The following is a 25,654-nucleotide window of genomic DNA, read 5'->3' on the forward strand; positions in this document are numbered from 1 at the left end:
CTTCTGTGAATTAAATAAAGGATTTCGTTCAAAATTCCTTGAAGATTTTGTGTTTGAGAGAAAGATTCCCGAGTTCGAAAAGATACACCTGAAGAAGGTCGGAAATTACATCGGCCGAAATGTTGTGAAAATGACACCTGAGATGAGAACAGTAGATCAAATGATACAAATTATTATTCCTCTGCTCCAAAATTCCAAAACAGAAATGAAATAAAATAATTAGAAAAAATATACCTGTGGCGTTCCAATAGTAATGCTTCCTATTTTTATTCCGCCCGAATGGATCAGAGAGGACTGCAAATTGCATTGTTATGATCATTGAACTCATGCATTCATGACCTGAAATTTTCATCTCTCTGTTGCAGATATTAACCGTGTGAGACTCTAAGAAAATAACCCCCTCTCATTGACATAACCCAGAAGCAGAGATGTGTCATTGAATTCCTGGTAAAAGTGAATTGAGAATGGTGGTGACTATGTAGAAAAATAAATTCTGAAGCATAAAAGGTTGCTCGTTAAACCTCCTGTCTTCGTAGTTCTTCAACTTTGGAGTTTCAAAAAAAATGTGAGGCTTTAAATATCATAAAGCACATTTTGACTATATTAGTTTAGTTATGTTATTAGTTTTATTCAGGAAACATCGATTGGCCTTATTATATTTTGTTTCATTTTTCTGCAGTCGGAGTTCTCAAAAATCAAGGGGCTCCTTCATAGAGCCTAACACTTGATCTCTACATGAGATACATAGATATTAGAATGTTTCATTAAACTTCTTTATCTCTACAAACACTGAGTACTAACTCGGTGTTTGAGAGATAAAGAAGTTGAAAATATAATTTTCCTCTCTCCAATCGACCATTTAAATTTGTTATAGTATATCTTTCTTTTTGGTCTCTTGGTATTACTGGATTCGTGGATAAGAATTCATCTATTCTGGTGGAGCAATCAGCTTCGTGTTGTTACATAAGGTAACATCACTTGGAAAAGGTGCACCATTTCTCATAAAAGCTAGTGTGAGAAAACTATACTTTTGAGGAAGTTTCTATTGTTCATCACTTTTTAAAGGGATGCTGCCTTCCCAATTCCATGAACACTGGATGGGTAGAATCACAACCCAGTAGTGCATGAATGAAAAGAATTTAACAGACCGCATTTTTTATTTTATTTGCTTTGATTGATTGATTGGTTGTCTGTTTTACGGCATATCAACCCTTTTCAGGTTATTTAATGCCGAATCCAGTTATTTTGAAGAAAAATTTTAATAGAACATATATTTTTTTTTCAAGTCGGTTTCTATTTAACCCATAGTTGGGATCATAACAGGTACTGCCACTCTTGGTCAGAATGGACCTGGGAGCAATGGCAATTAAAGGGTGGCTCCACACTCCCCAAAGCCTGCAAGCTGGGGCCACACCATTGGATATAGTTTAAGGTCATATCCAGGACCAGAAGATTTTATTTGGACTGCGAATACTATACGATTTTGAATATTTAGTCAACGTTTACTTGTAGGAAGAAGTATCTTAATGCCAGGTTGTCCTGACAAACCTCTTTTGAGATGCAAATGCACTACAGCCAGAGAATACAATTTCAAGAAAAAGCTGAACGTGTACAGGAAAGCTCTACGATATTCTATTTCAATCGACACGAAATTCAGCCAAAAAATTAATTAAAAGCAGCAAAAATCTTCTGCCTCGTGTATGTTATTATACAATTCTTCCTCATTTTTTTTGGGGGGGGGGATATCGGCATCTTTGTTGGCAGGTATTTTAAGTTGATGAGACTTGCGAAATACTACTGAAAATTGGATTGCTGTTCAAGAGAATTCAAAGTCATACACAATTGTAAATAAAGAAAATGTTTCCCCGTTCCTGTTCGAATATTCACGAGAGTAATCGAATCTAATCTGAATTGAATCTCGTAAAAAAAAAATTATAAATTTGTAACAAAGAACAGAAAAACATTCTTGAAATGCGGCCATTCAATGTGCGCGTTTATTAATGAAAACGGTAATTCAAACTTAAATATGACAAATCAGACAACAAAAATATAAATAGCGGCGCTTTTCCTTAGTCTACTCCAAATTAGATCAAGCCTATCATTATGTATACACAGGGTGGGGCAAAGCAATTTTTGCTTATTTAGAATATCAATTAAAACAAGATAGCAAGTTGCTCTACCCCTACTATATATATATATATATATATATATATATATATATATATATATATCTTCGACCATAACGCTGTTTTATTTTAATCGTTTTCCCATTTTTTTTCCTCCCCGTAAATAAATAAATATATATATATATATATATATATATATATATATATATATATATATATATATATTTATTTACGGGGAGAAAAAAAAATGGGAAAACGATTAAAATAAAACAGCGTTATGGTCGAAGACCCTAGAGATTAATCACGTTCAAACCCAGGAGGCATTCTCTTTGCTTGCAAAGGGAAGGTTTTCTAAGTTGAACGTCTACAAGATCTTAAGGTGATATAGTGAATGAGCACGACTAAGAATAGAAAAAGAGTCCGTGCTAAAGTTCGCTGCACAAGACGGGTTTTTAAGTAAATGATCAGTAAGTGAGGACCCGTATGTGTTAGTAACAACGTCCGTTGCCCGGTAGGTTCCATTCCTAATTTTACTGGGTACATGTTGTTGGATTCTTCCATCTAATCTTAATGTCATCAGACCTAAGTAGTTGGCACCGCAACCACATTCAAAATTGTAAATAACGTTACTATTATGGCAGAACGTCTTTTCGAGAAGATGGCAATAAAGTTCTAATAGAGAACACAACACGTACATTGGCAGAAAAATAACATCCATAAACTGCAGAACTTATTTGCTTGGCAAATTTCTCACTTACTGTACCCAACCAAGGCAAATGAAGATAAATTGGACATTTGGCTACTATATTCTCTTTAATTCGAGAGAATTCAGCCAATTTCTTTTGAATAACTGACCTAATCACATCTAGTGGGTACCCGTTTTTGGATAAAGTATCCGTGATTGTTTCCAATTCCTCATCTAATTTTAACTTGGAACAAATCATAAGAGCACGATGTGTTAGGGTCCAAATTAGATTTATCTTAGGTTTTTTTAGGGCAAAATGAATCCCAACGAGTGTACAATCCTATAAATGTTGGTTTGCGGTATATAGATGTATGGTAACTAGATGGCGTTTTTGTTACCAATACATCAAGGAAAGCTATGGATGAATTGCACTCTCCCTCATAGGTGTACTTTAACGCGTGATGCATTCCATTGAGTAAGGAGAAAAAGGTGTTTGCTTCTTATTAAATAAACAGAATGTGTCATCAACATATCGGAAGTACACTAATGGTTTTATGGGTCCAGATAGTAAGCGTATATATATATATATATATATACACAGGTGGGGTAGAGCAACTTGCTATCTTATTTTAATTGATATTCTAAATAAGCAAAAATTGCTTTGCCCCACCCTGTGTATACATAATGATAGGCTTGATCTCATTTGGAGTAGACTAAGGAAAAGCGCCGCTATTTATATTTTTGTTGTCTGATTTGTCATATTTAAGTTTGAATTACCGTTTTCATTAATAAACGCGCACATTGAATGACCGCATTTCAAGAATGTTTTTCTGTTCTTTTAGTTACAAATTTATAATTTTTTTTACGAGATTCAATTCAGATTAGATTCGATTACTCTCGTGAATATTCGAACAGGAACGGGGAAACATTTTCTTTATTTACAATTGTGTATGACTTTGAATTCTCTTGAACAGCAATCCAATTTTCAGTAGTATTTCGAAAGTCTCATCAACTTAAAATACCTGCAACAAAGATGCCGATATCCCCCCCCCAAAAAAATGAGGGAGAATTGTATAATAACATGCACGAGGCAGAAGATTTTTGCTGCTTTTAATTAATTTTTTGGCTGAATTTCGTGTCGATTGAAATAGAATATCGTAGAGCTTTCCTGTACACGTTCAGCTTTTTCTTGAAATTGTATTCTCTGGCTGTAGTGCATTTGCATCTCAAAAGAGGTTTGTCAGGACAACCTGGCATTTAGATACTTCTTCCTACAAGTAAACGTTGACTAAATATTTAAAATCGCATAGTATTCGCAGTCCAAATAAAATCTCCTGGTCCTGGATATGACCTTAAACTATACCCTATGGTGTGGCCCCAGCTTGCGGACTTTGGGGAGTGTGGAGCCACCCTTTAATTGCCATTGCTCCCAGGTCCATTCTGACACAGAGTGGCAGTACCTGTTATGGGTTAAATAGAAACCAACTTGAAAAAAATATATATGTTCTATTAAAATTTTTCTTCAAAATAACTGGATTCGGCATTAAATAACCTAAAAAAGATTGATATGCTGAAAACAGACAACCAATCAATCAATCAAAGCAAATAAAATCTCCACAGTATAGTTATCGCACACTAGCTTTTATGAGAAATGGTGCACCTTTTCCAAGTGATGTTACCTTATGTAACAACACGAAGCTGATTGCTCCACCAGAACAGATGAATTCTTATACACGAATCCAGTAATACCAAGAAACCAAAAAGAAAGATATACTATAACAAATTTAAATGGTCGATTGGAGAGAGGAAAATTATATTTTCAACTTCTTTATCTCTCAAACACCGAGTTAGTACTCAGTGTTTGAGAGATAAAGCAGTTTAATGGAACATTCTAATATCTATGTATCTCATGTAGAGATCAAGTGTTAGGCTCTATGAAGGAGCCCCTTGATTTTTGAGAACTCCGACTGCAGAAAAATGAAACAAAATATAATAAGGCCAATCGATGTTTCCTGGATAAAACTAATAACATAACTAAACTAATATAGTCAAAATGTGTTTTATGATATTTAAAGCCTCACATTTTTTTTGAAACTACAAAGTTGAAGAACTACGAAGACAGGAGATTTAACGAGCAACCTTTTATGCTTCAGAATTTATTTTTCTACATAGTCACCACCATTCTCAATGCACTTTTACCAGGAATTCAATGACACATCTCTGCTTCTGGGGCACGTCAATGAGAGGGGGTTACTTTTTTTAGAGTCTCGCTCGGTCATTATCTGCAACAGAGAGATGAAAATTTCAGGTCATGAATGCATGAGTTCAATGATCATAACAATGCAATTTGCAGTCCTCTCTGATCCATTCGGGCGGAATAAAAAATAGGAAGCATTACTATTGGAACGCCACTGGTATATTTTTTCTTATTATTTTATTTCATTTCTGTTTTGGAATTTTGGAGCAGAGGAATAATAATTTGTATCATTTGAACTACTGTTCTCATCTCAGGTGTCATTTTCACAACATTTCGGCCGATGTAATTTCCGACCTTCTTCAGGTGTATCTTTTCGAACTCGGGAATCTTTCTCTCAAACTCAAAATCTGCAAGGAATTTTGAACGAAATCCTTTATTTAATTCACAGAAGTAGCGTGCTATTATTCAGTCAGCCATAACAGAATGAGATACAAGGGATAAATAAACGATGTCTTTCTAAAAACGTTGTATTAAAAAGCATTAATATTAATAAATTTGTCTTTGTTTTCTGAATTTTTGAGATGAGGATTGATTATTCGTATTATTTGGATTCTTTGGACTACTGTTCTCATCTCGAGTGTGATTTTCAGAATGTTTTAATCGATATAACCTCCGACCTTCTTCAGGTGTATCTTGTCGAATCGTAAGGACCTTTAGCATAGTGGATACAGTAGTTGGTAAAATTCAGTTGTAGAGTTACACTCTTTTGGAAGTTGAAGGTTCAATCTTTGGTGTGGATGACGCTAAAAAACTACAATTGCAAATTACTTAGGACTTTTATCTAGTCATGGTTGATGGAACGAGAGCATGCTACCCGCATGGGGCACGTCAATGAGAGAGTGTTACTTTCTTAGAGTCTCACACCGTCGATATCTGCAACAGAAAAATAAATAAAGGGTCCATCCAAAATTACATGCAAATTTCCAAGTTGGATAGAAAGATTCCTGTGTTCGACAAGATACACTTGAAGAAGGTTGGAGGTTACATCGATCGAAATATTGTGAAGATAACACTCAGTAGTCCTAATAATCCAAATAGTACAACATTTCGTTTTTGTTAGTAATGAGCTTACCATAAGAATAATCTAGAATACAGGATTAATAAATGCCCTAAGAAAATATTTGTAATAAGAGAATAGGGTTATCAAGTACAGCATTGTTTGAAGACAACATTTTAATCAAGTGTTATAAGTCCAACTAACCTAGGTTTAAAGTATCCAAGTCACTTCAAAAAATAAATAGACTAACATGCAATTAAAAAGATATAAATGTTCATCAGAAATCAGAAACGGGCAGAGCCATGTAGAAGCTTCTGTTTATTAATTTTGTAATTAACACCGTTTAGATCATAAAGCGAACATATCTACATTTTAACAATCTTTCTCATCGGTTTACGTATTAAAAAAAAAAAAACTGGAGTGAAATATATTATTTTTTGCAAAAAACATGATAGAAAGACGACACATTGGCTAACTTTAAAACAAGCCGAGCATGCAAGGTTCCCCCCTCTACGAGTGAAAAATTTACTTTCACTATGACTAATGTGTGTGCAAAATTCAAAAAAATTCAAAACGTTGTTATTGAGAAAAGTTAACATAAATGCAAGGCAATTTTACCCCTATAGTGACCCCTAGGGGAGTAACCAGAGTTATTCCAGAAAATCCGTTCTGCCAAAAATTTACTTTCATCATAACTTATGTTTGTGCAAAAGATGTGGTTATTGAGAAAAGTGTGATCAAACGAATGGACAAACTATTTGGGGGCAATTTTATCCCTATAGTTGCCCCTAGAGAGACAGCCAGAGTTATCCTGGAAAATCTGTTCTAGCAAAAATTTAGTTTCGCCATGACTAATCTTTGTACAAAATCTAAAAAAAATCCAAGGCGTGGTTATTGAGAAAAGTGTGAACGAACTGACGAATGGAAGTGAATTACGAGGCCCAATCCCTCCTTTGTAGGGTGACCAAAATGAAAAGGCTTATATGCATTTAAAAAGATATAATTGTTTATCTGAACTATGAAACAACCAGTGCTATGTAAACAGTTAGTACTGCTTAGAACATAAACCTAAAAAGTCTACATTCTAACCACCTTTCTCTTCAGATTAAGTATTAAAAAAATGAATGCAATATATTAGTTTCTTGTAAAGAACATGGTAAAAATACGAAGACAAATTGCATAATTAGAATCAAATATCGATTTGTTATATGTAATGCTATTTAGATTTAACTTCAGTAATCCAACTGACTTTTCTTTATATATTAGATTATGTATTTGTATCAAATAAAATATATTATGCTAAATACGAGTATTATATTGAAATGGTCTATACTTACAAACAGAAGAAAACCACCAATCCATTTGGTGAAACCATTGTTTTCAACTCTTGCGTTTATTATTGTTTGCATGTAGATCTATATATTTATATGTTGAGCACTTTTTAGCTTAAAAGCAGTCAGTTGTAGAAAGAAAGAGCAAAAGAAAAAAAAAAAGAATGAAAAAGTCTATTCATATAATAATGATTATTTCTTATTGAAAACTGTTTTAAACAATTTATTCAATTCTCACTCCAAACAAGGCACTGTGCCACATTGAAGTAGAGGGCTACTATCGGGGACATAAGTTGCAGGGACATGATGAAGGGAGATGAGTAGCAAGACGTCTGTTCACATTACACTTGAACTTCTGCATGTCAGTACAGTTGGAAAAGCAGAATCCCGGAAGAGAGTTCCAACGTCCAGCAGTTCTGGGGAAGAAACTATAGAAGACTTTCTTACACCTAGGGATCTCTACCATGAAGGGGTGGGATTTAGCTGCTTGTCGGGTTTGTCGAGGGTATTCACGTCAAGGGGGTACAAGTGCTTGTAATTCGTCATAGCATCCACCATTAAAATACTTGTAGAACAGGCAGAAGGATGCAACATTTCATCGATGGGACAGAGGCTGAAGCCTAGATGACAGTTCATGACCTATCAGATTGGTAACTCTCTTTTGGACTCTGTCAAGGAGTGAGAGATAAGTAGCAGATGCACTAGCCCAAATGTGACAACAGTACTCCATACATGGGCGATGGTGGCCTTATAGAGGTACAGGATATTTTCAGGTGTAAGTAGTTTTCTAGTACGGTAGAGAGACCCCACCTTCTTTGCAGCAGTCTTGGCAATGCTCTCAATGTACCTATTGCAGTTCATGTTCCCTGTAAACGTTAGGCCGAGGAGTTTAAAGGAAGGTCTTTCAAGTAATGTGTTCTTGACCATTGCTATTGGTGGTAGAGAAGGTTTCTTGTAATTATTGAAGGAAACAAGCTTAGTCTTGGCAGCATTTAATGTGACCATCCATTTTTGTCCCCATTCCACTACAGATTGGAGGTCTTCTTCTAGTGTTTCTGCCATTTCCTTAGATATGTTTTTATTTGTTTTCCCTTCGTGCAATGCAAAATAAAGTGTTGGCATTGGATAAGTGTTCAAAGAGTCCAAGAAACGTTTAAGAGGTGTAAAAAAAAGGGAGGGGGTGTTGTTCTACAATACACGGGTTTAGGGGCAATGATCCTGCCCACTAAAGTCTTTAACCTGGCCTGCGGAGCTATTATGGAAGACGTGAAACATTCAGGAAAAAAATTTTTTAATGGAAATGGGTCCTGGATATGACCTTAAACTGTATCCAGTGGTGAGGCTCCAGCTTGCGGGCTTTGGGGAGTGTGGAGCCACCCTTTAAATACCATTGCTCCCAGGTCCACTCTGACCCGGAGTCGTAGTACTTGTTAAGGTCCCAACTATGGATTAAATAGAAACCGACTTGAAAACAACAAATATATTGTATTAAAGAATTTTTTTTTCAACATCTTTGGATTCGCTATTAAATAACCCGAAAAGGGTTGATATGCCGTAAAACAAAAACAACCAACCAACCAACCTTAAATGAAAATGTGTGAAAATAGTGTTTTTTTTTTGTTTTTTTTTTAAGAAAATGATTAAAAGAATGAGTATGTGGAGAGTTTCGCTAAAAAGTAAACTAATTAATCAAAACAGTATAAAACATATCAAGATTTTTTATTTTTTATTTTATTTTTTATTTTTTTGGCTAGCGTAGTTCATAAAAGTCAGCGATGTGCACACACTCCCCTCCATCGTTCGAAAACTTTGGAGACCTCTGCTCTAATCAATGCTTACTCCAATTCTTTTCTTGTTTTGTTTTTCTGCTATGAGAAAAGAAAAATGAAGGGGGGAGAACTCTGCTGTCAGCTGGAATACCAATTTTTTTTCTTTTTTTTTCGGCGTGGGTGGCAAATTTAGATCATGTATAGTCATTTATCACCTTCATCTATTTCCTTTGCACTTGAGGAAGAAAGCGGAATTCCGAAATCAATAAGTATGTGCTGGGAGACATCCAGGCAAAATGATGATTATAAAATCTGCCTTCTCTCTCTCTCTCTCTCTCTCTCTCTCTCTCTCTCTCTCTCTCTCTCAACTCCTTAACATGTTTTTTTTTTTTTTAGAAAAAGAAAAATTTTTTTTTTTCAACGATTTTTTTTTTCTTTTTGAGCGTAAGTAAACTCTTTTTGCTGCAAACCTCTTCGAGTATAAGATTAGTGGATTCCATTTTCTTTCGTGCAATGATACCAAATAATTTGAACTGAAAACCAAAATGGCTTCTGGGCAGATTCTGTTGATTTTTTTTTAAATGAAAAAATAACAAAAGAAAGCAAAAATAAATAAATAAATAAATAATGTAAATTCTTACACTACGTTTATCCAATCCGCACGTTTGATGAGAATTCTATTGCAAAACCAATGAACGGACAAACACATCAACTAACAAACAGAACCTCTTAGTGAGATGCTTGAACTCGGTTAAAATAAAAGCTGAATATATTAACCTGATTGAGTGATACGTGTTGTACGTCAGGTAGGAGTTCACGAGTTTTATGTTAAAAACGAATGTATAGGAAGTTGTGAGAGTTGTTAGGAATTTTTATTCTCGGGCCCTCAAAATCAACACAGATTAGACCATTTCGCTAATGACCTTGCCCCTGTTGGTTGTGGTGCAATACTCTTCCTGTGCAGTTCTAGGAGGTCCACCTTCTTAAACTTTGCCTTCTCTCTTTGAGAAGGGGTTAGTTTATTGCTCATTGCCTGAAGCGCCCTTACCGAGGAATGCCGATGAGGTTGCCAAGGCACTTTTTGCGAGTCAGAGTGCTTCTCCTCGGGGGCGCTGGCTTCTCAACCCCACTTTCTGACTCTGGTGTTACAGTTCTTGCAGTGGGAGAGAACTAAATATATCCCTATTCCCGTCAACATTTGCACATTCTTTTTTTTTGTAATTGGAAAAATACTAAATAAAGACGCTGTATTATTATTATTATTATTATTATTATTATTATTATTATTATTATTATTTACACCATTGAAAAAACGTGCAAAAGTTATAGCCCGATGACTTCGAATGAGTGCTTTATGCCAAATTGATGGTCGAATATGGTTAAATTTCTGCTCATTTTTCCATTAAATACTAATCCTATTAATCTTTAGTAATTCTTATCTGTGCATCAAACGGATACCATAATACTTAGTTCGCTGCACCTTAAAACAAAGGTTCATACAAAATTTCAGCCAGATCAGCACATTAGTTTCTGAGAAAAAGTAAATGTGGTATTATGGTTACTAATACCTAACTGTGCATCGAACAGATATCAGAATACGTAGTTCACTGCGCCATAACAAAGGTTCATACAAATCGACGCAGAAAATGTCCGAGAAAAAGTGGAACTTACAGACAGATCGAGAGACTCAGAGAAATATGAGATAGATTATTATTATTTGTACTTATGAGGAGTTTTTGCATAGGTTATTATCAGAAATTACTCCCTGATAATAACTGGTCGTGTTTATTGGAGTCTGGGTGGACACAAGTTTCCCCTGATTTTCAGTGCTGTCCGCCTTTTGCAAATAGTTTCACATTATCGCAACAGCCACATACCATTAATTTCTCGCTGGCAAGGATCATTAGTTTTCATTGGAATTTGCATGGCAATATGCTTCCCCAAGGTCCCAGTAATCTTTGCACTCATTCAATGGAAGCCTGCTTAGTGTTTTCTCTCCTGGGTCCTTCCATCTTCCTTGAATCTTCATGACTGTTTTGTGTAAAATCAGCTGAAATTGATGCCTTTATTTTTTCTTTTTTTTTTGGGTGGTCATGTTTGTGATGTTTTTTGCATTAATTATTATTATTATTATTATTATTATTATTATTATTATTATTACTATTATTATTATTATTGTTATTATTACTATTCTTCTTATTATTATTATTACTATTATTATTATTACCATTATATTATTATTGTTATTATTATTATTTTTATTATTATTATTGTTGTGGTTATTATTGTTGTTGTTATTATTATTAATATTACTATTATTACTATTATTATTACTATTATTATTACTATTATTATTATTACTAATATTATTATTGTTATTATTATTATTACTATTATTTGTACTATTATTATTATTATTATTATTATTATTACTATTAATATTATTATTAATATTATTATTATTACTACTATTATTATTACTATTATTACAATTATTACTATAAAATTATTATTATTACTATTATTATTATTACTATTATTATTATCATTATTACTATTATTATTACTCTTATTATTATTATTACTACTATTATTATTATTATTACTACTACTATTACTATTATTATTATTATGATTATTATTACTAGTGAGTTCAGGTCAAGGAGACGGACGGGGGGGATGCTTATGAGAAAAGAGCACAAAGTCGTAGCATCCCTTCTAAAGCCAAGCATGGGTTTCTTTTGGATTTGTGGGCAGGCGCCGAGTCCTGCTACCACTCCAGAGTCTGCCAGCGATCACCTGATTGCACCAGGGGATCACCACACTCTTCAGCACATCCAGGTACACTTTTGTGTTGACTTTCAAACTGACTTCAAAGATTAGAGGTGGTATGATGAAAACCACATCAAAGGCCATAACCGTGGCTGTTTTCATCACTCTGGGCACGTCTCTACAGCATTGAACCGCCCGGATTTCCATTTTGACGGCGCTGACAATGGTCCTGTTGTCAAAATGTGCATCAGTAGAGAGCATTAGCTCATTAGTACAGTGGTGCATGAAAAATAGATATATATATATTTATTGTATACCTACTTAATTAATCAATTTCTTACCATTTAATTCATTGTTTCTAATTCTCTCAAAGGGGAGTTAACGGTGGTCTAGTAATTAATGACATGGACTGAAACCTGAGTGTCCCAACTTCGAATCCAATTCGTTCCACAAAAATCACTTTCACTTAGAATGTTAGCAACCTTCATGTGGCCCCTCCTATAATACCTGTTGGTGTTTTTAGAAATAACTCTGACTAGAAAAATATCGGAGAAACCAATGCCAACAATAGAATCTTTGGATTCATATAATGATGATGATCCTCTCAAAGGTATTGTTCTTTAACAACTGACAATCGCATTAACTGGTATCCTCGAGCCGCCTTTTAGCCTTGATAAGCGGGAACATTCTAGTAAAAGAGAAAAAATTCTCTGTGGTTTCGCTTTCACTTGAACCCAGACCAGCTGACTACAATGTGGACGTTTTAAAGTCCGACTTCTTGTTGATCCATGTAATTGAATAATCAAATTCGCTCATAATAATTAATCCTCTCAAAATGTTGTTGATCACCAACTAACGATCTCATCAAACCTTATGCTCACATGCCATTTGGATCTTAATAAATAGTGGCTCAGTAGAATGAGAAATAATTTCCGTGGTAGACAATGGCATCTGCTTTTACATTCTTTAAACGATTCCATAGGAATACGAATACAAATGTTGCCTTTCAAGGAGTTATTAGCCAGAATTTACGAGACGATAATCTGTGTCTCTAGATTTTTGATGTGATTAAGAAATGATGCTTGTTGTTTATTAGGCGACATAAACCTCTGTTTTAATTTGAACAACTTGACATGAAAGTTTATATTTCGCTAGCACCAACTTACAATCTCAGTAACCCTTATCCTCGAGTGGCTTTTGAGCCTTGACAAAATAAATAAATAAATAAAAATGTTAAAATAGTTTGGCCCTAGCTTGAGCACAGACCAACGAAGAATATCTTAATACTTATAAAACTCTGTGGACCATCTTGGGTGTCTTGCTTGCTTGCTTGCTTGCTTGCTTGTAATAAATAATTTTACCAAGAATTCTTCATAAGTTTTGGTTTCGGTTTCGATTCTAGTTGATGGCACTCAAATCATTTTTTGTTTTCTAACTTTTGAAATCACTTCTATATATTGGGGACAATATAATAATCGATAGAGAATTGACACTGTAATAATATATATAAAATTTGCATAAATTAAAATATTATATTTAAGCCTATTTTACAACCGGGTAATGCTAGGTGCCTCTGCTAACATATATATATATATATATATATATATAGAGAGAGAGAGAGAGAGAGAGGGTGACCCCACCCCCCCAAAAAAACGGACCCCAACTCTAATTAGGCCCCGTTTCTTAGTGTTTTGTCAGAATGAAATGAAACTTTGGTCATAACTAGTTTATTATATTCAAAACATCACATCAAAACACTAGGGTCTTTGGCCTTTTTTTCTCCGTTGACTGTAAAATGCTCAGAAAAACAATTGAAGATCCTCTGTTTTTTTTTAGGTCACCCTGTATATATATATATATATATATATATATATATATATATATATATATATATATATATATATAATCAGTTTATTCTCCTAATATTGAAGGTAAGCGATTTTTTAGCTTATACAAATACTACAAGGCATGTTCCAAAAGTAATGCCTCCTATTTTTATTCCGCCCGAATGGATTGGAGTGAGTTGCAAATGTCATTGTCATAATGACTGAACTCATGCATTCATGATTTGAAAGTTTCATCTCTTTGTTTGAGATATTAACGGTGTGAGATTCTTAAGAAAGCTACACGTCATGGCTGTGCATCAGAAGCAGAGATGTGTCATTGAATCCCTTCATACAGAAAAAAAATTGAACCGATCAACATTCATCGGCACCTTTTGCAAAGCTAATGCAGTTGATGTCAGTATAGTTAGGAGACGGGTTCGTCGATTTCAGAATGGCGACAGAGATGTGAGTGGCAAAGTGAGTTCCAGACTCTTACGACTAGAGTATCAAAAGAGGCTGGCCAAAAGTGCATTTAAGAATGGAGGTGACTATGTAGAAAAATGAATTCTGGAGTATAAAAGGTCGAGCATTTTAATGGCACCACTTCCGTTTTCGTAGCTCTTCAACGTTTTAGTCTTTTAGTTTTAAAAAATAAGAAGCCTTACTTTTGGAACGATTCTCGTACATTATACAAATACTGCATTCTTGCAAAATGGTAGGAAAATATGGATTAGAAAAAACAAGGCCGATAGCCATTAGTAGCATGCTCTCATGCAATGAATGAATGCGTGAATGTAGGATTGACATGAAATTCTTAAAGATAAACTAAAATGACCGAAAAATGGGCTGAAATGACTTAAATAAATAAAAAGTAAATGACTTAAAATGACTTTAATGAACTTAAGTATGAATTGAATGACCTTAAGAATGACTTGAATGCTTAAAAATAACTGGAATCCTTCAAAAACAACTTTAATGATCTGGAGAATGACTTGAATGGCTTTGAGACTGACTGGTTGTAAAGTGGGTGATCATTTTACATTAAATTAATACAGAAAAGCGAACCCCCCACTTTATATCACAATAAGTACAGCATGTAGTAAGAACAGATACTACACTTTGATCTTGGCCAAAAGGCCAAGAAAAGAGGGAGTATTTATTTGCTCCCTCACCGAGCAAATTAGGCACAAGGTCGATTTTTAATGTGAGGAATGGAGGGGAAATGGGGACCAACTCCCCGGAGAGTAGGGGAGCTGGATAGTGACAATTGGTATGAAGAGTTGCCCTTACATTGACCAAAGGTCTTATATGTGGGATTGCCCTCACATATGGTCTTTGCTTGCAGTATTTGCCGGAAGAAATACTACACTTTGATCTTGGCCAAAAAGCTTAAAAAGCTAAGAACAGCATTTATTAGCAACAAATTTTTTATCTTAACCAAAAAGGCCAAGCACAAAAGTGTTATGGACAGACCGACCAACTGAGTGACATAGAGTCGCTTGCACGCGACTAAAAATGCATGATATAAAGAATGTTTAATTCCCCCCCCCCTCTTTTTTTGTTTTTTACGCATTGTTCAATAAGAATAGTGTCATGTGAGAGTCGGCTTCAAGCCGTTCCCCCCTTCCCCTGTAGCTTTAGGAAATTTGTCAAAAGCGTAATTTAATTCCGGTTGACAGAGTTGTTGTTCTTTCATTGTTTCACCTGTCTCTGGTTTTTCCTTCCCATTTCCATTTTATATTTTGCTTTGTGTTTACTGCTTTTGTGGTGGGGGGGGGGAGAAGAAACGGATTTTTAAGCTTGAGAAATACAGACAGGCAGTGGGGTTTAAAACAAATGGGTAAAATTACAGATTAGGATGCATGTTCAGAATAAGGACAAAAATCGAAAGCTACAAACATGTACTTTCTTCAAATGTAACTTAAACAAGGGAAATAACTCATAGTTTGGAATTTTATTTATTATTTAAGGAAAACTTGCAATTCTGTTTTGAAAACTATTTTTATTAATAATTCATTTTCTACTTTATCATTTTTCATAATTTTTGAATATTTTGCCAACTTCGACATGACAGTTAAGTAGATACCCTATGTTTGAATTGAAATTCAAGTTTTAGATTTTTGATTTGCGTTCATACTCCAAAGAAGCGCTTAGAATAGTTAATATTTAAGCACTTGAGGGGGAAAAAATTATGCATTATTTATATAAAACGCATTAGAATGATATTGTCCATTGAATCTGCATCATTTTAAAATGTGAAAACGATTTGCAAGGTTTTTTAAATGTTAAAAGTACAGAATAGTTAACACTGAAGAACTCATAAACCAAACAAAATAGCGGAATCCGCATAGTTTTAAGTGTGTGAACGATTTGTAAGAGCTTCTTTTTTTTTTACATGGTAGTCACCACTTATCAAGGCCCGGAAGCCACTCGGGGATAAGGATTATTGCGTGTACAATAATCAATGGGATAGTATCGTAGTAATTGTTAGTATTGGAGATTTGATAAAGTGTCTTACTTAAGGGGTTGGTTCACCAGGAATTTGTTTATGTTGAACTTGAAGACATCCAAGTTGTAGTCAGGTGTGAAACAGGCAAGCGGAAGAGAGTTCCACAGGCGTGCACTTCTAAGAAGTTTTGTTCATGGAATCTACATTTTGGTTTTGGCATAGATAAGGAGTGGGGAAAATTTTTGACAGTGGTTTCAGCTAGACGGGTGTTTATCATGAAAGATTGGCAAGGGGGGACCAAAGATTGAAGCTCAGACGAGCGCTTGCTATGGAAGTAACGATAAAAAAAAGACGGGCTCGCAACGTCTCTTCTGTGGGAGAGAGGTTGCAGGGAAGAGAAAAAGGCATTCCCCACTAAGCCACAAAGTCTATTTTGTACTCTTTCAAGGCAGGATAGGCTGTTTTTAGCAGCTCCTGACCAGATGTGGCAGCAGTACTCCATCTTTGGACGTGCTTGGCTTTTATATAGATAAAGAATTGCATCAGCAGTGAGATATCTTCTGGAGCGGTAGAAGGATTACCATTTTTCCAGCGACCTTGGCAACTGACTTGGTGTACGTGTTCCATATCAGGTCAGGAGTAAAGGTCAAGCCCAGAAGCTTATCAAAACATGGAGCCTCCCCTAGACGAGAGCCATCCATTTCAATTGATGCCAGATGGGGATCAGAGCGTTGATGATGTAAAGATTGGAGCTTGGTTTTAGATGCATTAAAAGTAACCAGCCACCTCTTCCTCCACTGTACCGTGCTCAGAGGAGAGAGAATCAGAGAGAACTTTGTCATTTACGGCCTTTGATGTCATGTCATCAGCATAGATGTCAACAAATGATTTAAGTATGTGTTTTGGGAGATCATTGATGTAGATCAGGAAAAGAGTTGGGCCCAGGATGGACCCCTGAGGGACTCCAACATTAATACTGTGGGTCTCTGATTTCTACCCATCAACCACTACTCTTATGAGCCTATCGGAGAGAAATGATTTAATGATTGAGAAAACATTTCCAGTTATACCGTAGCTGGAAATCTTGTGAAGTAGGCCCTTATGCCATACCTTATCGAAGGCTTTCGATATGTCAAGAGCAATTGCCCTAGAAAGGAAGCCTTTGTCAAGAGATTTGCTAATCCTATGAGATATAATCGTTAGTACATCTGCTGTAGATCTGGCAGAACGGAAACCATATTGCATGTCACTAAGAAGGTTATTTCTGCTGAGGTGGTTGACTACTTCTCTATTTAATATGGATTCCAGCAACTTACTCATAACACACAGGAGACTTATTGGTCTGTACTGAGAGGGAAATGACTTATCACCTGAATTCTTAAATACAAGGCATACTGATGAAGTTTTCCAAGGTGTTGGGAAGCACTTCCCTTTAAGGCAACGCTTAAACAGTTTTGTAAGTATGGGAACAAGTTCTGGTTGAAGCTTTTTCAACACTATAATTGGATGCCATCATAATTTTTGCAAGTTCTGGTTGAAGCTTTTTCAACACTTTAATGGAATGCCGACATAATTTTTCAAACGATATAAAAACTTTTATAAATCGTTTACACACGTTTTGCAGAGAATTGTATTCTAACACATTTTATATAAATTATGCGTTTTTGTTAATTTTGGTTCTTGAGTGTTAACTATTCTGAATTTTTTTTTTTACCAAAAAATAGTTTAACGGGAAGAGAAGAGGGAAGAATTTGGCATTAAATAACTAAAAAGGGTTGATATGCCATAAAACAAAAGAATCAACTGACTAATATAATCCAGCAAAAAGCCAATCGCTTAAAAATGATTTTATTTATAAAAATAAAACTACTTGGTCAATGTACGTGATTTTTGGTGTATGATATTTTATTTCCGTCATCATTACCTACAATGAATCCTACCTAATGAAGATTTTTCTTTATTATTTCTTTCTTTCTTTTTTTTTTTTTCATGGAAGGAGAGTTATGGACTAGCATCCTATTAAGCACCATCATTGCTAACCATATCAGCCACCATTACGATTGCCAAATAACAAAAAAAAAGAGGGAATGAGGAAAGGAAGAGTTATATGAAGTGCATTGCTTATTATATAACAATTTTTTGCAGATCATATTTAATGCATGTTCTTAACGACTGGAAAAAAAAAAGGTCACATCCATATTTCTATCTTTTACTCATCTAGCAGCATACATCTTCGTACACCCTCATAATACTAGCCCCCCCCCCAAAAAAAAACCAATCAAAGCGGCATTTAAACTTGGTGGGTTCAACCGGTTTTCTCTGAATATTAGAATATCAATTTCACAAGCGATCCCTAATCGCATGTATGTCATCAGGTCACGTGACTTTAGTGGAACGGTCTTCCATTTACGTAGGCCGCACTCGAATATAAGTGTTTGCTGCCCACTATGCCTTAATAATACAAATTGATACAACAGAAAATAAAGACAAATTTTCGAATTTTGTTGCATAATAATTTAGTTCTGTAAACATTTAATTAATTTCTTAAATGAAGTTTACTGTGCATTTCAGATGTATTATTTTCTTCTTTGGGTGTGTTTGTTTTTGGTCCCCGCTCGACGAAAGGAGGGTGAACCTGTAAATTCACCCTTGTCCGTTTGTCCGTTCGCCTGTCCGCACTTTGGAATTTTTGGAAATTTTGCACAAACATTAAACATGATATGAGTAAAACAGTAACAGAACGGATTTTCCGGGAAAAAACCGGTTGCCTCCCCCCTCCCCCGGGCTGCCTTTCGGGTTAAAATGGCTAACATTGACACTTTTGTGCTTATTAAAAAGAAAATTGATGCCTTCAATTTTTATAAAATTTTCTGAAACGTTGTAACTGATTTCTATATAATTTTCTTTGTCTATACTTCACGATAACTCTTGGGTATGCCCCAGGGGCTCTTATAGGGCTAATAAGGGGCGCTTATAGGGCTTATAGGGCCCCATTTTGGGGACTATTTTACCATATTTGTCCAAAATTTTCTGTGTATGTCTATTTAGCAGTTTTGCATGGTACTGAACTTAATTTAAATATGTTAAGGCCTTGTGGACTTTTGGGGCTAAATGAAGGACAAATGATGGAGTTGGTCATTTCTTTTTTTCGTTTTTCTTTTTTTTTTTGCATGGTGCAGAACTCAAATTTACATATGTTAAGGCCTAAAATTGCACCGTATGTTCGTTGTCACCAGGATTTGACGTCCCCGGGAGACTTTTGGGGCTAAATGAGGGGGTGAGGCAAATGCTGAACTTAGTCATTTTTTATGCCTCATTCACTGTGCACTCACATGGGACCATGCATGCTTCATTTATTTTGTGAATTTCATGACAATAATAAATTTCCCAGTCAGTCAACCCTTTTGATTCCTTCTGTCCTTTGCTCTACAACACTTCTTGCCTAATCACGTTTATGTACTAGCTAATATATCCACTAGCCAACCCACCCACTCTAATATTTCATGGTTTCCAAAAGAGTGAAATTTTGACGTTTGCTAGATGTCAGTAAAATCTTTTAAAATCGTTTTTTTTTTCTATATGTTATTACTGTTTTAAATAAGGGGCAAAATTAAAACTTAGGAAACCTCTACGAGGGAGAGTTGCTGGGGAGGTATGTAGTGCCCATTCTGCTTCTGCATATCAGAATAATATCCAGAATATTAAGAAGCTAAAGGTGTAATGTGAGCATATGGTTCATTAGGTAAGGAATCAGGTAGTGTTTCTTTCAGATTACGGATCTGTGGAATTTTTTGTCAGATTTTATAATAGAAGTAATATCAGCAAAGTTGTTTGAAAATCGTTCATACAAGCTTAAACTACATATTTTATTATTATTCATATTATTTGGCAGACCTGAAGAATCTTGTCCCCCACTCTCTATTTTTTTATTTTCATTTTCTTTTTCAAGCTTTTCAGCGGATTATTATCAGTTGGACAGATTATGAAAACTAAATTTAAAAAAAGTCAATATTTAAATATCTGTAGAGGGTGCTCACTTTCTAATGCAACGTTCTAGTAAACTGATCATTCATTTTAGAACAACTCGACGTTTTTAGGTTAAATTTCGCAAATTACATATTTATGTTCATATTCAAGTTTCATCACTTGATATTTACAAAGGTTTTTTTAAAGCAGGTTAGCATATTTTTTTTTGTTTAGATTATTTTTAAAAGTGTAATTCAAAAAAGGCTAAAGTACTTTTAGGAAAGCCTATTTTTTGTCAACATCGATATTTATGACATCATATGTCATGTCTTGACGTCTCTTTGTTTTAATCTACTCTGATCTTTTTAATATCACATAACATCTCTTCCTGTTCACCTTTCATAGAAAAATCGTTTATTTCCCAAACTTGGTGTCACTTCAATCCTTTGCGAAGAATAACACGAGCTTATTAAGGATAAATGGATAGGCACAGGGAACATATATTTTAGAGAAGCATTTCGCTTTTGGCGATTATCAAAGATTTCTTTTTAGTGATTACAGCATTATTACTCGTACACCATGCATAGATAGACTTATCTGAAACGTTTATTTCTTTGTCAACTGCGATCATCCGTGATGTTGACTGATGTCCTTTTGTTTTTATTCTACTTTGACTTATTAACTCATACATAACCTTCAAGTTTACTCTTCCTGTTATTTTTTGGGGAATCGATTTATTTCCAGAACTTCGTGTCACTTCGATCTGTACTCAGTAAGAATAACACTAGATGATGTAATTGCTATCTGACATAGGGCCATTCATAATGTAACATATCCTGCATCCCTTTTTCTTCTTTACAATTGTATGGGATCGAATAAATTACAGGTTTTGGTCATGTTTTCCTCTGTGTTAGGTTTACATGTAGAAAAACACATTACTGCGAATGAAAAATTTATTTGAAACTTAGTATTAATATCAATGACGAGAACACTAGGCGAAAGAAAAAGAATGTAAACAATAAAAACAAATTCCAACAAAAATTACCAAGTTTCATCCAAATGATGAAGAGTAAAAAGTAGACATTGGGTTTACTACCGGCATCCTCATAACTCTAGATTTCCCCTTATTTTGTCCTTTAGTCCTTGCATTCCATGAGTGAAGTTTCTGACAGAGAGGGAAGAATTGCTGTCTTCTAGGTCGTCTATTGTTTTGAGTGGATTGTATAGGGGGGGGGCTTTTAATCTTCTCATATTATTAATCATCATTCAACTTACAATCTATCCATCTCCTCAAGCGGTTTTTGGACTTGATAAGTGGTAACTCTTACAATCTATCCTTCTCCTCAAGGGGTTTTTGGACTTGATAAGTGGTAACTCATTAGTAAAATGAGGATAAGACACAAAAACGTATCTGCAATTTGATTTCCCCCCCCCCTTATCTTTTTCTCACACTCTTTTTTCTATAAATACAATTATGGCATGTGTTCTTCAGAATTGCCTGATTTACTTCCTGCTTCCTTTGTTTCAGGTCGTTTGACTTGTTGGTCTAGTGGTCTCCATTAATTCATTGTTTGGATACATTTTGTAATGCATCTTCGTATTCCAGTAGTCTCTTTCGAATAACTATGCGCTTGTGGAACTCTGTTCCTGCTTACTGTTTCCTCCTACTTAAAGCCTTGCTCTTTTCAAGACTAAGGCCAATAGGCATCTCCTACCTTTGAGATAATAATATTTTGTTCTTGATAGCTCTTTACATCAAGTGGTTTCACGCCTTATCTGGAGTGATTTTCATTTGAAAAAGAAGACTTAATGCCCAAATTGCAGCTAAGTATGCACATCGAAACATGCCTTGATCTGTGAAAAAAAGATCAATGTAGATTTGATGTCAGCAGGCAAATAATCTGGACTATAAAAAAAGAGCATGTAACTTTGAAACTTCATGGATTTATTGGGCCTGAACAAGCACTAATCAAGTAAGCAACAAGTTACCCAGCGTTGCTGAGCCATTTTGTGTTATCTCTTAGGTGCTTCGGCACTAAATCTTCGAGTTCTTTATGTACAAAGGTTAAGTTGTTGGAATCTTTAATTTAGCTTCATTCTCGTGTCTGCTCGGTTGGCTACTAATGTATTTTTCACAAGCCGATAGATTAATTAACAATTGCGCTTTATGATTAAAAGATGCCATATAAACGTTGGCGAGAAGCTAAACGATCAAAGAGATAATATAGATTTGCTTTCGATGTCTAATATTCGCTTGCGTTTCACATACACAAATACAAAAAAAAACAAAACAAAAAAAAACTGTTTTCAAAAGTTCAAATGTTTGCTGAATTTAATCTTCAACAATAGAATTGGTTTTCTTTGGTCAAGTCTCGATTTTAACATTTTTATTCCAACCAGCAAATATATGCGACCTTAGGTGAAGGTAATCTCTGAAAGGATCTGACCAGAGAATAGATTCTACACTAATTCTCCAGGAGGAGCTAATGCCTAGGATTATAGTCCCATGACAATTAGACAATACCTCCATCTACTAAGAGAGAAGGAAGTAATGCTTGGGAGGATAGTAATATGAAAACAGAACAGATACTAAACTACCTTCCCCTTAAATATAGTACATTAATCAAGTATATGGAGTGTTTTTTTGTTTTTTTTAGAGATTGCAAACTTTAAATCGACTACTCTGTTTTCTTTAATTGTAGATTTGGCAACTATCGGTTATTTTGAGTCCAGCTTGGTTTGGCAATTCATCATGTGGTTTCAGCAGGACGGGACCACATGCCACACAGCACACGATACGATCAATTTACTGAGAGAAACGAAGTATTTCACGAAATGGACCTGTCAGCTGGCCAACTGGTTTGTACGATTTGACCCCATTAGATTATTTTCTTTGGGGGATATGTAAAGTCCAATGTCTATGCTGATAAACCAGACACAGTTGCTGAAATACAGGCTAATTTAATGCGTGGAGTTGTTAAAATTGGACCTCTAGATTATGCTATAAACCCGAAATTATATTTAAACTAGCAGGGTGACCCGACATTGTCCGGGAAGAATGATGTTCAACAAATGTTTCACACTCACATATTTTTATCGTCATCAAAATTTTTGAAATCGTTCAATTTTCAATTAAATCGATTGATTACCTGCACTACTTGGAGAACATCGTGGTGAACCTGGAGTAAGCTTAATGTGCATCTTGCAGTGACTTAGACCATAATATATTGCAGTCTACATTGCACTGTAGAGAACCTACCGTTGATTTTATAAAATTAGTTTCCATATACAACGGCTTGAACTAAAGTTTAAAATACAAAAGTCAAGTATCATGCTTCAATTGTGATCTAAACATTTGGAATGCGCCCCTGTCATATCAAAGAACCTACTGTTGATTTTATATGTCTGGCCTTATTGCATGTGCGGTGATAATGGCATTAATTTAAATCTAAACTGAAAAAAAGTCAATTATCATGGTGCAGTTGTGCTTTAAACAGAAACACTCATTTTGAACGTGCCCCCGTCATATCAAAGAACCTACTGTTGGTTTTATATGTCGGGCCTTTCAGCTTTTTTGTAGCAATAAAACTTCTCAGATGCATATGTGATGTTAGGCTGTGTAAGGTGTTAACATTTGTCAAAATCGCCTGTTCCTTCTTTCTTTGGATTATTTTGATTACTGAGTATCGATACTTCTCGAAGATATTCCGATACAAACCCTATCTAAGAACACTGCCAGGCATGTAAAGTACCTATGTGTGAAATTTCATAAAAATCGGCCCAGCCGTTTTCATAGGGAACACACACACACACACATAAAGTTCCTTTTATATAATAGTAGAGATAGAGATACAAATGACAAAAATTAATATTTGCAGTCACATATTTGTATGATAAAAATATTTTTGGTGACTTATTTTAATTTAAAGTTCGCCGCCCTTTAAAAACACCTCTTAGTATAAGTTGAAGTGAGCGCTAAAACATAGTACAATAGAATACTCTTCAGCTAGATACATATTCGTAATAGCATTGCTTTTTTTTTTAATAATATATCATCCAAGTGTTTAACAGGGTCTCTTTTTGCCACAACTGAAGTCATAGGTAACTTCAAATAATTAGCTTTTTTTTCTTTTCTTTTTTTTTTTTTCACTTTTCAGATCTAGGTTTGCATTGCAATGGATGAAAAGTCTAAGAACCAACCTAATAGGTGCTGTTAAATCTGTGGACAGATGATTGCTCTAGAGACCATCAAACAAAAATCAAGCATTTCATGAAGACGGCATATCGTGCTAATGTTGGAATCAAACATCCATGAGTAGTTCCTTCTGTGTGTTGTAATCTTCCGAGTATATGTCAAAAATATTCTGTAAACTTTCTTTGAATAAATCAGTCCCAAATGTGCTATGTCCTTTTGTTCATCTAAAAATAGATCAGAATATAGAAATTTCTTGTACAGTCTTCGATTTCATAAATTAGATCTGACTAGGTAAATTAAGCATTGATTTAAGATTCAGTGCAAAATAAAAACAATCTGTAGGAACATGCCGTTTTGATCTAACATGCATTTAAGCAAACCGCACACACATCCATGCATACACCTTTTAAACAACGCATCGGTTGTCGCCCTTGTGGTAACCTCCGCTTTGCCCAACAGGTGGCGCTCTCTATTTTCTTTTCCGTTTTCTGTCTCTCTTCTTTCTCTTGCCACTCGAGACATCGAGCTGACAATTCAATTTTTTTTTTCTTCAGTTCAAACCTCAAATGTGAGTGGCACGTAAATTACGTCTCGGCAGGGGTTTACCTTTCTCAAGATAAGACTGAAACTCGTATAAACAAACTCTTACACACAATGAACTTCCAACGTGTGCTTCGACGAAATCTCGCATAGATTCACGCACGCATACGCGCAACGAACGTTTATCTACATGCATGCTAGTTTATAAAGACACACTCTCTTACGTTCGTATCCTTTCTGAGTAAATAAATATTCCTTGTACATATGCAAGTATATGGTCCTGTTTCACCGTGCTTCATTTCAGTGTCTTTAATGTACTCATTATACGTACCTTATTGTTGATTGTTTTTATTACGCTGTCCTAGCAACGACAACCTCCAATTATCCAGCTTATGGAACATGCAGCCTATTCCAGTAATCGGTTTATACACGCAGCCTGTTCTAGTAACTGAATCCTACAGGCAGCCTACAAAGACGGGATCTAGCTATACAACCGATAACTAAACTGCACAAGCCCCCCCCCCCCACTAATCTATCTGGCCTAGTGTTATATATTGTGGATGGGAGATATTATAAAACGTGTCATGTGTTATATATTGGGTGAGATATTTAAACAGTTATATTATATAGTGAGGTGGGATATGTTTTTGTTCTTATAACGGGATTCAAGATAAATATATAAATCATATATATGTTTGTTTAACCAGGGGATATGATAGCGACGTGTAAACTGGGTCATGC

General features: G+C 35.0%; 2 long non-coding RNA genes and 1 pseudogene across 2 annotated transcripts in view; 2 read left to right on the top strand and 1 right to left on the bottom strand.

The window, feature by feature from the left end:
• LOC145293241 (uncharacterized) overlaps positions 1-24,579 on the top strand; it is a 100,250-nt gene extending 75,671 nt beyond the window's left edge. Inside the window, exon 2 of the long non-coding RNA XR_013869696.1 lies at positions 24,336-24,579. This is a non-coding gene — a long non-coding RNA (uncharacterized LOC145293241). The remainder of the gene's footprint in view (positions 1-24,335) is intronic.
• Positions 1-25,654, top strand: part of LOC145293240 (uncharacterized) — a 1,271,116-nt gene that overhangs the window by 143,527 nt on the left and 1,101,935 nt on the right. The gene's annotated exons all lie outside the window — the stretch shown is intronic.
• Positions 14,786-14,912, bottom strand: LOC145293456 (U2 spliceosomal RNA; annotated as a pseudogene).

Source organism: Euprymna scolopes, chromosome 14 (genome assembly GCF_053919585.1).
Source record: "Euprymna scolopes isolate OS-2025 chromosome 14, ASM5391958v1, whole genome shotgun sequence".
Classification (NCBI taxonomy): Eukaryota; Metazoa; Mollusca; class Cephalopoda; order Sepiida; family Sepiolidae; genus Euprymna; species Euprymna scolopes.